Source organism: Neomonachus schauinslandi, chromosome 11 (assembly GCF_002201575.2).
Source record: "Neomonachus schauinslandi chromosome 11, ASM220157v2, whole genome shotgun sequence".
Classification (NCBI taxonomy): Eukaryota; Metazoa; Chordata; class Mammalia; order Carnivora; family Phocidae; genus Neomonachus; species Neomonachus schauinslandi.
In genome coordinates this window covers 9,473,150-9,488,338 of record NC_058413.1, presented here as the reverse complement: position 1 = coordinate 9,488,338, position 15,189 = coordinate 9,473,150, and positions in this window count along the sequence as shown.

Genomic DNA, 15,189 nt, shown 5'->3' with positions numbered 1-15,189 from the left:
AGACATTGGGGAGGGTATGTGCTATGGTGAGCGCTGTGAATTGTGCAAGACTGTTGAATCACAGACCTGTACCTCTGAAACAATATTATATGTTAAAAAAAAAAAAAGATAGCAGGAAGGGAAAAATGAAGAGGGGGGGTAATCAGAGGGGGAGACGAACCATGAGAGACGATGGACTCTAAGAAACAAACTGAGGGTTCTAGAGGGCAGGGGGGTGGGGGATGGGTTAGCCTGGTGATGGGTATTAAAGAGGGCACGTATTGAATGGAGCACTGGGTGTTATGCACAAACAATGAATCATGGAACACTACGTCAAAAACTAAAGATGTAATGTATGGTGGTTAACATTACACAATAAAAAAAAAGTGTGTAAGTCAACATGAAAAGATATCTTAGATATTTGAAAGGGAAAAAGCAAATTACAAAATAAGTACAGTGAGTCCATTGTCAAACATATTTTTCTAAACTATGTAGTATTTTTGCAAATATTGTTTTTGTAATATAAAAACAATAAAATTAATGATAATGTTCAAAACATATTCACTAAATCACTTAATCACATCTATTTCTATATACTTACTTTGCACAATCAGAAATCAATACTAAGAAACATTGCATTTTATGATAATGTCAGAAATTATCAAAATCTTAGGAATAAATTTGACAAGAGATGTGAAAGACCTATACATTAAAACATAAAACATTTCTTTTTTTTTTTTTTTAAAGATTTCATTTATTTGACAGAGACACAGCGAGAGAGGGGACACAAGCAGGGGGAGTGGGAGAGGGAGAAGCAAGCTCTCCACTGAGCAGGGAGCCTGATGCGGGACTCGATCCCAGGACCCTGGGATCATGACCTGAGCCGAAGGCAGACGCTTAACAACTGAGCCACCCAGGCGCCCCTAAAACATAAAACATTTCTGAGAGCAGTTAAGGGAGACCTAAATGGGACATACATAGTGTTCGTGGATTGGAAGCAATTTTCTTAAGATGTCAATTTCTTCCAATTTGATCTATAGATTTAATGCAATGCAATTTGAAAGCCCAAATAGGATTTTTTTTTGGCAGAAGTTTGTGAAAAATGTGGTTTCGAAATGTATATTTAACTTCAAAGGACCTACAATAGCCAAAACAACTTTGAAAAAGAACAAATTTGGAGGGACTACGTACATACCTTCAAGACTCACTATACAGTTACAGTGTTAAGAATGGTATGGTATTGGTGTAAGGATAGACAAATCAGTGGAACTATACAGAGTCCAGAAACAGAACTACATACATATAATCACTTGGTTTTCGACAAAAGCGGAAAGGCAATTCAGTGTGGGGAAAGATAATCTTTTCAACAAATTGTCTTGGAGCAATTGGATATGTTAAAAAAAATCTGCAACCCTTCCTCACATCATATATCAGATTTAATTCATGATAGATCATAGGCCTAAATGTACAACTCCCAGAAGAAAACGGGACAAAATCATAGTGTTTGTATTTGGTACAAATTTCTTACACTTGACACAAGTATGAACTATAAAAGAAAACGTCTACGTTGGATTGGTATAAAGGTAAAAGTCAATCAAAATTAAAAACTTTTTCCTCTTTTTTTTAAAAAATTTTTTATTGTTATGTTAATCCCCATACATTACATCATTAGTTTTAGATGTAGTGTTCCATGATTCATTGTTTGTGCACAACACCCAGTGCTCCATGCAGAACGTGCCCTCCTTAATACCCATCAGTGAGCTAACCCATACCCCCAACCCCCTCCCCTCTAGAACCCTGTTTCTTTTTCAGAGTCCATCGTCTCTCATGGTTCGTCTCCCCCTCTGATTTCCCCCCCTTCATTCTTCCCCTCCTGCTACATTCTTCTTCTTCTTCTTCTTTTTTTTTTTTTAAAACTTTTTCCTCTTTAAAAGTTGCTATTATTCAACATCTTCTCCCCTGCCCTCCGCATGATTGGAATGGTGCAAATAACCTATCATGTTCCTGGGTATAGTACTGGGAATGGTCTTCACGGTCACAGTGAGGATGAATGACACAGGTCATGTAGATTCTCTTGCTTCAGTAGGATCTGCCCAGCCAACCTTACCCCTAACCCCAACCCCTTGCCACCTGGTACTCTTCCTCTTCTTGGGCCCCAGCTAGTTGCCTGTCCCATGAGACTTCACCTGTCTCCCTCAGGTAGACCAAGGTACAGCTTCTTTCTGGTTCCCTCTGGGCTTCTTCACAGCACAGGCCTCAGTCTCTGTGCTGCAATGAACCGTGAGCCACAAGGACCCCATTGCAGCTTTGGTCTGCTGAGCAATGAATGTTGGGTAAACTCGGCTTGGGAAAGAGCCCTGGCAGGCTCTGCTTCCTCTGGGCTTCCATGATGCAAACATACCTCCAGAAGGTTTAGGAAAGAAGGAAGACCAGGCATGAGAAGGGAAGTTGGTCATAACCTGTATGACAAAGGTTTGCCATCTCTCCCCAGATCTCAAGTTATTGTCCTGTCTGAGCTGCTTGGAGCTTAATTCTGAGGTTCCCTTAGATATCTACAGAGCTGGATAGCAGCACCCAGAACCATAGAAAGCTGAGTTACTCTAGGCCTGAGGTTTTTGTATTTCTCACTGAGAAGTACAAACTCAGTTGCCCCCAACCAGGTAGCCAATAATTTACATGGCCAACCCAGCCAAATCCCCACTCCTGCCCAATTATTTTGAACATTCTCAACCAAAGAAATCTGCCTTACATGCTGTAAAGAGGAAGTAAACTCATTTTCTTGCAATGGGGAACTTCTAGAATAGTCACACCTTCCTTTGGTACTTGCCTTAATTGCAATTTATTAAGCCTGAAAAAGTGGATGTGAAGGCCAACACTTTCAAAGGACCCAACTTCATAGCCACTTGGGCAGCCCTGGCTTGATCTAGGTGCCTACCATCATCCCTGGATGGACAACTTGTGTGGCCCCCAATCCTCTCCCTCTTACCCCCGTACCCCTGATTATTTCAGCCACCATGCCACCCTCTTCCACCCACAGCACCCAGCCCTCAGTGGGTCCACCTCTGTAGGAGACCCCAGCAGGGCAGAGCCTTGCCAAGAAAGCAATTGCAGTGTTTTTATTGAGAGGAGCCAAGAAAAGGTGGCAGTGAAGTGGGTCCAGGTGAAGATGGTGGCCCTTGAGAGAACAGGACTGTGTCCCCACTCAGGCCCAGCCCTTAGGAGCTCTGGTGGGAAACTCATTCTCTGTGGAGCCACTGGCCTTATAAGTGGGTGCCACTGGCCCTTCACCAGCTGTGTCTCATGTTTTACTGCAATAGATCAAGAAGAGTGACTGACGCAGAGAACACAACATGGTGGTAACTCATCCAGTAAACTCACTCTGTCGGGGCCAAGGATGTGGGATTTGTCATCCAGCCCCACCTAAGTCTTCCTGGGGAATAGTGTAGGAGTATGGATAATAAAGCACCTACTGTGTGTGAGGTAGGGTGCAAGGCACTTGGCCTTGGTTGTGTTCTTCAATCACATCTGTTCTCCAAGATGGGGGCTGGTATTATTTTCATCTTCCTCTTAAGCTTTTGGAAAGTGAGACTGAAAACGTTAGTCACTTGTTCAAGGTCATATGGCGTGTGCAAGGCCCTGGGCAAGTTGTAGGTTTCAGTGAGGACACAAAGGTGAGGTTGGCCAGTCCTACCCTCTGTGTCCTATCGCCCTCAACCTACCTGGGTAAATCAAGGCATGCTTTGGGGAGGTTACTTGAGCGGAAGCTTGAAGGATTCACTGGAGTGTGTCAGGTAGATGAGGTGGGGAGCAGCATGTGTGTGTATACTGGTTCTGACCTGCACAGCAGATTGGGTGAAGGATACAGGAATGGTTCCTTACCCCCCAAGCAATCTCTGTGGGCTTTATCTGTAGGATGAGTGTAAGAATAGAGCTCTCACAGTGAGAATTAAGTGAAATCCCCTCACCTGTATGTCTTCTTCAGGAAAAAGAAATGTCTATTCAGGTCTTCTGCCCATTTTTAAGTTGAATTGTTTTGGTTTTTTGCTATTGAACTGTAGGAGTTCATTATATATCCTAGATACAAAATTTCTTATCAGCTATGGGATTCGCAAATATTTTCTCCCATTCAGTAGGTTGCCATTCATTTTGTTACTGATTTCCTTTGCTAAGCAGAACTTTTTAGTTTGATGTGGTCCCACCTGTTTATTTTCGCTTTGGTTGCCTTTGGTTTGGAGTCAGATCTGAAAAATCAGTACCAAGACTGGTGATTCAGGGCTGCCATAACAAAGTACTACTACCTGGGTGGCTTAAACAACGGAAATGTCTTGTCTCCTCATTCTGGAGGCTAGAAGTCTGAAATCAGGGGGTCAGCAGGGCTGTGAGGGGGAATCTGCTTCATGCCTCTTTCCTGCCTTCTGGTAGCTTGCTGAGAATCCTGGCTTGTGCTGCTTCATTGCAATATCTGCCTTCAGTTCACATGAAGTTCCGTGTGTGTGTCCAATTTTTTCTCCTTTTCAAGGACACCAGGAATATGGATGAAGACCCATCTTAATGTCCTAATGACCTCTACAAAGGTCATTATTGATTACCTCTACAAAGACCCTATCACCGAAATAAGGTCACATTCTGATGTACCAGGAGTTTAAGACTCCATCTCCCTTTTTTTTTTTTTAAACAGAGCTTGAACTCACGACTGTGCGATCAAGACCTAAGCCGAGATCAAGAGTTTGACGCTTAGCCGACTGAGACATCCAGGCGCCCCAGGACTTCATCTCTTTTTGAGGGGACACAATTCAGTCCGTAACACACCATATCATCACACTTGCTCCTCTGAGGGGGATTCTGGTATACTCTCTATTTTAGAGGTGAGGAAACCGAGGCCTAGAAAAGTTGCATAACGTGTCAAGGTCACACAGCTTGTACGGGCGGGGTTTGAACTGCAGCTGGCCAACTCTGAAACCCAGGCTCCTACTCACTACGGTGTGCCATATTGGCAGAGTTACTGGAACAAGATCGTTGGTGACAGCAACAAGGAGTGAGGACATTTGGGGCGGGCGAGTGGGATAAGCATGGTCATAACAAGTGGTGGGAGTGAGAGTGGATTACCTGAGGGGCTGAAGGGAGTGGGCAGTGTGGCCACTTGTGGTATCCATGGTTTATGGTGGTCTGAAGGCCAGGTAGAGGTATTTGGGTTTGATGAATAGGGGGATTAAGTACTTTTATAGGTTCTGGGAAAGGGGGTTGCCCAGATGAGAGGTGATCCCAGGAAACATAAGTTGTATCAAACTAGAGATCAGGTCTGCTTCATTCATCTCTGTATCCTTAGGACCCCCTCCTGGAGCCGACCCAAAGAAAGTTCTCAATGAGTTCTGTGGGGTAAATCAAAGAATACAGGCACAGGATCGGAGTGGGTTGAGACACGAGGCAGGAGGCCATCCAGAGATGCTGTTGCATTGAGACATGTCCCGCCATTTTTGTTTTCTTGTGGGGATCTGCACTCTCTGCCCCCAACCCCACTCTCAGTCCGAATGAGTCTCCTGGAATGGGCTCTCGCACTGGCTTCCAGTGGGGGGTAGGGGCACCTGGCCCAGGTCTGGCCAATCTGAACATCATATTGTCAGTTGGCACTATGCATGATAAAGTCTATGGGACTCACTTGTGGCATTTTGTTTCAGCTCCTAGGAAAGGATTTTTTATCTTTGGATGCAAAACTGCCAGATGTGAAGGAGCTGTGGGCTCATCGTGGGAGAACAGGGGACATTGTGGGACAACCAGGCAATGGCAAGAAAGCAGAACAGAGACATGGAGAGATGGAGAGAAAACTGGGCCCTGCTGCCCCTGGACTCTGAACCAACATGAGGCATGAACTCCCTTTGTCCCAGCCATGCATCCTGGACCACAGAACCCAGGAGTGGGCTGTTTAGAGAAGCAGAAGAGCAGCATCTGTGCCAACCCCTCTTGAGTACAGGGGACGGGGAACAAGCTGAGCCCCTTGAGCTTGGCCACTACAATGAAAGCTTGCTCAAGAGCACTGCACTCACACAGAAATCAACCCTGGTGGCAGCCACCGGCCCAGAGGTCCCTCAGCAGGGTCACACTGACTGACCCCTGCCACCTTCCTCAGAACCACAGGGCTCTTGGCAGTCAGACCCAGGAAGGTGTGTTGTCCCTAGCCTTGATTTCCCACCATTTTTTGTTTTCTGGGACCTTGGGGCCTCAGCCTCTGATGAGCTGTACCATGTTCTCCCATCCGCATGGGAGAGTGACTTGGCTTGGAGGGTCTGATTCACTGGAGGTCTCAGCTTCAGAGCTTAGGCATGAGGCTGAGAAAAAACCAGAAATCTTGGACCAGTACATGAGCACATGGGTGGCTTTGGTTGCCACCTCTGACCAATCTCCCCCCAGTGCTCACCCGCTAATTACAGGGCACCCCATCACATCGATCTTCCTGGACCGCACCTGCTTACTTAGCACCTGTGAGCAGTCCCCTTCCCACATGAGTATACATGCACACAGGCACACATACTCAGACATACAGATATGCACAGACACATGCAAACACACATGTAGACACAGATTCACACACAGACATACCAAGACACACACATGTAGACACACACACACACACACTCAGGCTCTTCATAGAAACAGGAATAGGACTCGGCTGCCAGAACCTCTCAGGGAAGGCCCCTTCACCTGCTCATCTTCGAGGAGCCCCAGGGAAGCTCTAAGAGTTTAACTCAGTCTGAGTCTACACTTCCAGTTCAGTGTCCTCTTGCAAAATGGCGGGACATGTCTCAATGCAACAGCATCTCTGGATGGCCTCCTGCCTCGTGTCTCAACCCACTCCGATCCTGTGAAGCCCTGTGAAGCCTGGAGAAACTGCCACCCACCCAGGGATGAAGCTGACAGTGGCTCTGGTGCTGGCTTTTCGGCTGGCTTCTGGCAGCTCTCTTGTTGGTCAGCCCTGCCCCTCGTGCCTCCTTGGAAGGGAGTGCTAGGCTCACCCGGGCCACCACAGGAGCCAGCTCAGGGCCAGGTCTGTGCTGCTGCAGTGCAGAAGGCCCGCCACTGTGCTTGTGGTGGACGTTGAGGCGTGGTGTGCAGTGGGGCTGGTGGAAGGAGAGGGCACAGGCAGAGAGCATGTCCTGGCCCAGGGCTTCTGTAACAATACCCACCATGGGAGGAAGCTCTAGAAAGGACATAGAACCAGGAACCAGGCATCCTGCCTCTTGACCCAGATTTTATCTCCAAGTGGCATTGTGGCCTTGGCAAGTCACTTCTTTTCTCTGTGAGTAGTTACCTCCTAACTGAGGATGTAGAATGATATGTCTACATCTCATTTGGCTCTTCCAAATCTAAGCTCTAAAGAGATCTGATTCCTCCATCTCTCAACTGAATGCGTGAAGGTGACTATGTGTGTGTGTATGGTGGTGTTGGGGGGACGTCTAGCTAATCTTCTGCCCAATGTATACAGAGATTTTCTTCCGAAGGGATAAGATGTGGCTTCCTCTGCCCTTTGCCCGCTCATTTGCTCTGGACTTACTCAACCCGATATCGAAGTTCTTCAATCCTTCTTTTTTTTTTTTTTTAAAGATTTTATTTATTCATTTGACAGAGATAGACACAGCGAGAGAGGGAACACAAGCAGGGGGAGTGGGAGAGGGAGAAGCAGGCTCCACGCAGAGCAGGGAGCCCGACGCGGGGCTCGATCCCAGGACCCTGGGATCATGACCCGAGCCGAAGGCAGACGCTTAACGACTGAGCCACCCAGGCGCCCCACTTCAATCCTTCTGTTCTGTGCCTGAAGAGACCATGAAGAATGACTTACTCTGCCTGAGGGCTTTTTAGATGATGCAAAAGAAAGAATTAGAGACCAACTGGTAAGTTCCATTTTCTTGCCTTTTAATTGGGAGAAGGTTAGGAGGGAGGGGGAATCAGATGAATCTGTTTCTCCTCATCTTGTAGGGGGTCAGTTTTGAGGGTGGACTTGAGGGAAAGGGAAACTGGGTTCTCAGAGCCCTTCCCCTGGTTCAGGGCAGGTGAAGTATGTTTCTTGTTTCCAGTAGAGCAACCAAGCTTGGACTCAGGTGAGGACTCAGTGAACGCTATCCAACCAGATTCAGTGTGTTTGCATGTGTGTGTGTGTGTGTGTGTGTGTGTGTATGTGTGACAGTAGGTAAACTTCCCACATCCTTTTTTTTTTTTTGAGAGAGAGAGAGAGTGAGAGACAGAGAGCATGAGAGGGAGGAGAGTCAGAGGGAGAAGCAGACTCCCTGCCGAGCAGGGAGCCCAATGCGGGACTCGATCCCGGGACTCCAGGATCGTGACCTGAGCCGAAGGCAGTCGCTTAACCAACCGAGCCACCCAGGCGCCCAACTTCCCACATCCTTGTGTCTCAAAAAAATCACAGATTTCTCCTCCCAGATTGTACCAGGTCCTCAGTAGAGGTTTGTTCAGTAGCTAATGGGAAAACATATTCTGGGCCCTATTTGTTTTCCATAGCTTGGCTCCCACCCATCAATTCGTTTTTTTTCTACTATGTGAACAAAAGGTATATAACAGGGCAACTAAACTTGTCAGCCAGTTGAGGAATTGAAATTTACGTAAAACCTCATATTCAAGTGGAGTTTGTCATGTGGCGTGGTAGGTTGGATAATGGTCCCCCAAAGATGTCCGTATCTTAATCCCTAAACCTGTGATTATGTTGTCTTCCATGCTAAAGAGACTTTGCAAATGTGACTAAGTTAAGGATTTGGGGATAAGGATTATCCTGGATTATCCAGGTACCTTACAGATCACAAGGATCCTTGTAAGAGGAAAGCAGGAGCATCACAGTCAAAGAGCTATAGGATCAGAAACAGATCAGAGAGGAGGGAAGCGACTGTGCTGCTGACTTTGAAGGTGAAGAAAGGGGCCAAGAGGTAAAGAATGTAGGCAGCCTCTAGAAGCTGCAAAATGCAAGGAAATGAATCCTCCCCTTGAGGCTTCAATGGGAATGCTGGTTTATTGTCACCTTGATTTTAGCCGAGCAGAACTGATTTTAGAATCGCAGGATAATAATTTCATGTTGTTAAGCTTCATTTTTGTGGCAGTCTGTTATAGGAGCAATAGGAAACTAATACGTATGGTAAGCACTAATTATTAGTTATGCAGAGTTGGAAAAATTCCCTGGGGCTGGGTCACATTGGGCCTGGGATCCAGGACAGAGTACCACCTTCTCTCTTTATCACTGTGGCCTGCACATTTCTCCAACCCAAATTCAAATTCAGTTGTTACAACAATGTAAACACAGTCTGAGAGACTGGGCTCTGTCTCTAAGCCTGAGCTTCCTGCTGGGAGCAGCTGACTCCACCTGGCTGCACCTTGTGTAGGATGCTGAGTCTCTGTTACTGCTGGAAGGGACATAGACATTATCGAGTCCTCTCCAGGAATCCCACTTATTCCCTGAAAGCTGAGCATCCATATCTGCTCTACTCTTTTGTGCCCATAACCCTAAACCTCAGGAAAACACTTGTCTGTGTTCCTATGAGTATGCTCATTTATGTGCAAACTGATGAACGGGATTCATAAGCATCTGTTTCAACCCTTTGACATTCTCCACATCTACTGCTTCTTCACGCTGGCTTTTAAGTGAAATTCCATAATCCCTTTCTTTATCATAAACCGCGGCGAATCTCCATCCCCAGTGGGACACAAGTTCTTCTTGGAGTGATATTGCTTAGAGCCTCAGGATCAGTGGGATTGTTAGACCCCCACATAGAGAGGGCTTGCTGCCCCATTGAAGGGAATCATTTCCAGCCTCACTGTTTCTGATTGCCACCCTAACCCCCACATTTCACAGTAATCTCGAGGACCCCCGAGAGTACATGATGCAATGCAAGTCAGATCATGCTGGACTCTCATTCTTTTGCTGATGGTTTTTTTTTTTTTTTTTTTTTTGTACTGTTGTCTGGAATGGTCTTTTCTTCAATTCCATTGCCACTTCCTCATCATCTCCAATCTGGACTTGCCTGGGAACCCATTTCTCTCATTGATCGTCCCTTGATTGGGTCCTCCCACTGACTGGTTCTTACATTATGGTCATTCACTCACAAACCTCTTGTTGAATGCACATTTCATGTCAAGCACTGTTCTTGGCACTGGGGATACCTCACTGAAAAAAACAGACAAAAACCCCTACCCTCATGAAGGTATTTATATTTTAGTGAGGGGAGAGAAATAATCAACCAAAGAAAGAGGTAAAATATAAAGTATATAAGGTTAGTGTCCAAAATCTATAAAGAACTTATTAAACTTAACAGCCAAAAAACAAATAATCCAATTGAAGAAAAGGGCAGAAGACATGAATAGACATTTTTCCAAAGAAGATACACAATAGCTAACAGGCCCATAAAAAGATGCTCAACATCACTCATCATCATGGAAACACAAATCAAAACCACAATGAGATACCGTCTCATACCTGTCAGAATGGCTAAAATTAACAACACAGGAAACAACAGATACTGACCAGGACGCAGAGAAAGGGGAACCCTCTTGCACTGTTGGTGGGAATACAAACTGGTTCAGCCACTCTGAAAAACAGTATGGAGTTGCCTCAGAAAGTTAAAAATAGAACTACCCAACATCGCATTACGAGGTATTTACCCAAAGGATACGAAAATACACATTTGAAGGGGTACATGCACCTCGATGTTTATAGCAGCATAATCAACAATAGTCAGACTATGGAGAGAGCCCAAATGTCCATTGACTGATGAATGGATAAAGAAGATGTGGTATATATAGACAATGGAATATTACTCAGCCATCAAAAAGAATGGAATCTTATCATTTGCAATGACATGGATGGAGCTAAGAAAAATAAGTCAGTCAGAGAAAGACAAATGCCATATGATTTCACTCATATGTGGAATTTAAGAAACAAAACAGATGAATATAGGGGAAAGGGGGAAAAAAGAGAGAGGGAAGCAAACCATAAAAGACTCTTAATGATAGAGAACAAACTGAGGGTTGATGGAGGGAGGTGGTGGGGGATGGGCTAAATGGGTAATGGGCATTAAGGAGGGCTCTTGTGATGAGCACTCGATGTTGTATGTAAGTGATGAATCACTAAATTCTACTCCCAAAACCAGTATTCCACTATATGTTAACTAAATAGAATTTAAATAAAAATTTGAAAAAAAAAATGTATTAGAAGATGATAAACACCACAGAGAAAAACAAAGGCAGAGGTAGGATGAGGTCATGATTTTAATTTGAATGGGCAGGAAAGGCCTCACTGGAGAGGTAATATTTCAGCCCAGATCTGAAGGAAGTGAGAGAGAGTGTGAGGTGTCTGAGGGATGGGTATTCCAGGAGGAAGGACTCTCTAGAATCTGGTCATAGAGCTCTTTTTAGTTCTTAAATAGGTATGTGTTGTCTTAAATTATTCTAGCAACCAATATTTCAGGAAACAGCAAATTAAGGTCCTGTTGGCCAACATATAAGAGATGCTGCCAGGCTGTTGTTCTCAGAGCGTGCATCAGAATCACCTAGAGGTTTTGATGAAACAGCCCTTGAGTTTCTCAGCAGTATATCTGAGGTGAAGCCCAAGAAATTGCATTTCAAACAAGTTCCCAGGTGATGCTGATGTTACTGGTGTGGGGGACCATATTTTGAGAAGCACTCCCCTAAGGCAACCTGCGGATCTCCCTAAGACATGCTCTGGGAATCTTAGGGTTTGGTTCCATGCCCACTCCTGGTACTTAGGCAATTTGAATGGACTAAATAAACCACTCCTACTTATCAACATATTTGAACCTCAGCAAAGCACTGATTGAACATTCTCTTCCATCCTGAGTGTGTTAGCCCAGCCTAGAGGGAGCGCATTTTATTAAAGACTCTCACCCCTCCCTTCCAAATATAAGGCTTAGTGCTGGCATAAACCTCATTTATTTTACTAAAATGTACCCAGTTTTAACAAATTCACCTCTTTTAACTTGCTTTAATGTTTCTCTAATCTGCACATTGTGAGAACAATAAGGTTGCTATTTCTATCCCTTTCCTTGTTGCCCCACACTAGCACACTTTATATGCTAAATCGATGATAAACTAATAGAATGAAATTGCAGATTCGTCAGTTCCGCTGGGAGGGATGAAGAAGTTGCATTTTCTAACTGGAACTGTTCATCCTTGAAATTACTCATTTTCCCCAGAGATGAAAAACAAACAAACAAAATAATGGGGCTCTGTTCCCTGTTCCTCCTTTCCAGGGAAAGGAGACAAACAAGGAATGGAATAATGGAATGGATAATCTGAGTTCACCTCTGCAGGGGATTCCTGCGTGTGAGTTCAAGGAACCCAGGCCCTAGGGTGGAAGGCACTGGTCTAGAGCACCTACAAATAGCTTCAGTCAACTCGACATCCTGTCCTCTCAGAGGCAGTGATCACTGATCTCAGCTGATGTTCAGGGAAACCTAACACCTCTTCTGATGCCCTTGGCAATGCTCTATAAAAAGGAATGTTATCTTAAAGAAGTTAGATGGACCTGCATGGTTATCTCCATAGTCTTGGTCCTGACATGGTAGGAATTTACTGCCATGGAATCATCTCTTGTTTTCTATGTCTGTTTTAGCAAAACATCACACAACACTGTTAAAAAGCCAGCAGGGTCTGGTCTTTAGGATGCCAGGGCCTCAGGACATGCTCATCCTACCCCTAACCCCGAATCCCAGGCTAGGCTGAGTGTGAAATGTGTCCCTCCTCCTCTGCTTCATGGCCAGAAGCTTGATGTTGTTGTCAGGAGGCAAGAATCTTTACCAGGTAAGTCTGGGAGTATTCACCCTAAGATTGAAATCAGACATGCCTGGGTCAGAATCCTGACTGTGTCACTGCCCCGTTCTATGATGCTGGACAAGTCATTTGTCCATATTGATACTTATTTGTTGTGAGGGTCAATGAAAAAAATATATTGGGATGTTCCCAACACAGTGCATGGCCACAGGAATTTTTAGTTTCTTTGTTTCTCCTCTCCTTGCTATTTCTCCCAGGTAGACAGCTCTTAAGGTCTAAGAACTAAGTGCATGTTAGATGGTATTTTCTTTTACATAACAACAATCATTGATTGGTATACCTCTGGCTCATCAATCATCTCCAGACTGGTCAGGCAGGCTCATTTGCAGACACAATAGATTCACCAAGAATTATTTGCAGTGACTTTACTGAGATAGTCCTACAAGTTAGTTGAAGTTTTTACATGTGACCTAATGCATAGACAGTACATGATCATTAAGAATAAGACACTAAAAAAATCTGTCTGTTCTCTAGGAAAGCATGTAAATCGTTCATTATTGCAAGGATGGAGCCCTGCTTGAACTTGCACACAATTATTCTTGGGCTTCAGGCTTTGTTATTGCTGACCTCTCTCCTTTCTCCAGTGCTATGGCTATTCATGGGTCTCAGCTGAAGGTTAGGTTTCTCAGATTATCTCCTCCTTTGAAAAAACTGAACTCAAACATTTATCCACAAACACCGTGAGAAAGCCAAAGGATTCCTTAGGTTTTTAGCCCTTTAATTGCTGATTTTACTTGTTGGGTTTTTTTTAAACACACGTTAATTTTTGTTTGGGGTGGTGGATAAAGTTTCAGTGCACTTCAGAGCTTGACTATAGGAACAATGGCTTAGAGATTAGATACAAGACTAGCACATGTTTGAGAGCATGGCAACCAGAACCTGAAAAAACATGGTCACCACTTCTACTGCACAAAAAAGTTGACCTGTCACTGAGCATCTTTACCAGTGGAACAGAGCCTCCTATCAGAATCCAGCTATTTTTGAAAGTTACATTATTATATTGGCAGGCATTCATATTGTCCACAAAATACCTGGAAATATTCATTATTTCTAATATTAGCTACAGCCAACGTTTGCTATCTTATTAATTACCATGCGCATTTCCAGGTGTTAATCTTTTGGTCACCTGACCACTCAGTGTGTAGGTAGGTAACCACTGCCAAAAATGGGAAAAACGGAGGAACGGCATATTGGCAAATTAGTCAAAAAAAAAAAAAAAAAAGACCAACCCAACTTTTTAAACTAGGGTTGATGATTAATAGTGCAGCAATATCCACAATAACCAAAATATGGAAAGAGCCCAGATGTCCATTGACAGGTGAATGAATAAAGATAAAGGAATATTAGCCATCAAAAAAAAAGAAATCTTGCCATTTGTAATGACGTGGATAGAACTAGAGGGTATTATGCTAAGCAAAATAAGTCAGTCAGAGAAAGACAAATATCATATGATTTCACTCATATGTGGAATTTAAGAAACAAAATAGATGAACATAGGGGAAGGGAAGGAAAAATAAAATAAGATGAAAATAGAGAAGGAGGCAAACCATCAAAGATGCTAAACTCTAGGGAACAGACTGAGGGTTGCTGGAGGGGAGGTGGGTGGGGGGTAGGGCAATTGGGTGATGGGCATTAAGGAGGGCACTTAATGTAATGAGAACTGGGTGTTATATGAAACTGATAAATCACTAAATTGTACCCCTGAAACTAATAATACACTGTATGTTAACTAAGTTGAATTTCAATAGAAAAATAATGTATGGAATAAAAACTTGACTACACCTTGCTGCAGAGGAAGCAGAAGGTCTGGTTGAATATGTGGTCAAAAGCACACTCGAGAAGGGCGTACAGTCAATGAATCTTCAAGCAGAAGCCCACACAATTTTACTAATAAGGCGTCAGTGTAGATCTCCCTAAATTTTTTAATTCACCACACAAGTCTGAGTCTGTAAATCTGCTCGGTGAGAATTGCCAATGTCACTTTTGCCTTCAAAGTGACTTTCCTTGCATGGTGTTGCTTTGCTTTTCAACATCCTATACCATGGAAACTGTCGAGAGCTTGAAGGAGAAACATTATGCAGAATTTTATGCTCATTTCTCTGTAGCTCCCCCTTTTCTAGAATCTTGACCCTCAGGTCATACTGCTTTGGTTACTCACCAACCCCTTCAAACATCTGATTTCTGTATTTTATCTAGTTTTTCTACTTGTTCTTGGAGGAAGTGTTGGTCTCTAAAAGCTATACCATCATAGGCAGGAGTGAAAGTTCATAGGACTTTTCTTCTGGCACTTGATGTCTTTCATAATTTTGGGAAATTTCTCACGGATTATCACTTCAGATATTTATTGTGCCATTATTTTCACTCATTTCCCTT